This window comes from Leiobunum rupestre, chromosome 3 (genome assembly GCF_980474605.1).
Source record: "Leiobunum rupestre chromosome 3, qqLeiRupe1.1.hap1, whole genome shotgun sequence".
NCBI classification, from domain to species: Eukaryota; Metazoa; Arthropoda; class Arachnida; order Opiliones; family Sclerosomatidae; genus Leiobunum; species Leiobunum rupestre.
Genome location: NC_143386.1, coordinates 66,003,185 through 66,005,080, shown reverse-complemented (window position 1 = coordinate 66,005,080; position 1,896 = coordinate 66,003,185). Strand labels below are relative to the sequence as shown.

Below are 1,896 nucleotides of genomic sequence, written 5' to 3'. Positions count from 1 at the left end.
CGCTGGCTTAACCTCTCTATTCACGGAATTATTATCTTCGGCTTCGTATACACTCTTTTTCGCGCGTCTTACCCCCATCTAGGACCCTCCCACGGTTTGCTCAACAGGTAGCTGCCATAGACGTACTGCACGTAGCTCTACCGTGGAAAGTTCTTTCCCCCAAAACCCGTTCTCTCGCGTGTAGCACGGTAATGGCGACTCCTATGAAATACGCGCGTAAAATAAGCTATACCACCATAGATGAAAATAATTCTTATATCTCTATAAAAAAATCTTTTATTTCGAATAAGATAGAACACAAAATTTCCCAATACATATTGTCAATTTATTAATAACAAAGTTTAACAAAATAATTACTTCGTATTAGTGTATTTGGTAACAGCTTTAGTACCTTCGGACACGGCATGTTTGGCCAGCTCACCGGGCAAGAGTAGTCGAACCGATGTCTGGACTTCCCGACTTGTAATAGTTGAGCGCTTGTTGTAGTTGGCTAGACGGGAAGCTTCGGCTGCAATTCGCTCGAAGATATCGTTGACGAAGCTATTCATGATGGACATTGCTTTCGCGGATATTCCAGTATCGGGATGCACTTGCTTGAGCACTTTGTAAATGTAGATAGCATAACTTTCCTTCCTTCTTTTCTTAGATTTCTTTCGCTCAGAGCTGCCTCCAAGTTTCGGACCTTTGTTGGACTTCTTCGATGACTTTGTTGAATTCGAAACCATCTTCAGAGGCTAGGTCATACAATTGAATAAAATCGCAAATCTAAGGTAGAACTTTAATTAACGGAAGAAAATACAACGATGATTATCGTTTGTGGTTTGTATTTATACTATCTTAAATTTTTAATATTTTTTATCAGCCCAATAAAAGAAGTTCAAGAAAATAACGCCCTAAAACAGTGAAAAAAATAGACCTATCCTCAGTAAACACCGTAAACACGTGGCGATTTATTCTCGAAGCCTTATTGACGGCTAGTAATTTTTTACGATGTATGCTTTTTACCTTTTTGGTGGATTGTAATTTTTGAAATTTTAAACTTTTAAAAAGCCATAAAGATGCGGCTGACCAGGGAAGAAGTTAGGCGGGGGACAAGACAGAGCCGAAGGATACGAGGCAGAGTGAGGCGTAGTAAAGGTATCATAGTTAAACCTAGGAGCAACAAACACAAGGAGAACGCAGCTAGCCTTTAAACACGCTAACGAAGGGTTGTGTACGAATTTCATTGGACGAGCGTCACGAGCCTTTATGCTGAACGTTTTAGGGTGGGGGGGAGACAATTTCCGAATTTTCCCCTTCCGACGGCAGCAGGCGCTAAAGCGTCTAGCCAATGAAAAACGTACACAAGAAATTCCACGACTTTTGACGGGTTGCGTTCTCCTTGTGTGGGGTGTTGTGTTTGTTGCTCCTAGCTTGCAGTATCTACAAAATGATAGTAGCGTGACGGATTTTTTACAGGGAGATGTAACGTTAGAAGAATCTAAATGGCATAACCAGCGTGCTTTCTATAAATTTATCACCCTCATCTAAACTTAAGGCCTTTTCACACTAGCCACCTTTTTGACCCAACCAGATGAGTCAACTAGTTGGATCGTGTGAATAAAAGTTCGATTAGTTGATACCGATCACTGATCCATTTTTACTGATTCAGCATTTTGATTTGAATAGTTGGCACGTGTGAAAAGGTCTTAAGTATAACCTTAAAGGGAATATAACCTCTGGTATTTCTGTCACCCTCCGAAGGTTCCAATATTGTCCGCTGCCTCCCAAGGCTTTTCACACCTGTGGCGCTGATAATCGCTGATTGTGAAGGGAATAAAGGAAATTGATGGGGTCTTCCACATAGAACGCGTTGGAGGTTCTAGTCCCTTTAATAGCAAATGGTTAAAAATGAGA

General features: G+C 41.0%; 1 pseudogene; it reads right to left on the bottom strand.

Moving 5' to 3' along the window:
* Positions 1-262: 262 nt before the first annotated feature.
* On the bottom strand, positions 263-803 carry LOC149954397 (histone H2B pseudogene; annotated as a pseudogene).
* Positions 804-1,896: the final 1,093 nt, after the last annotated feature.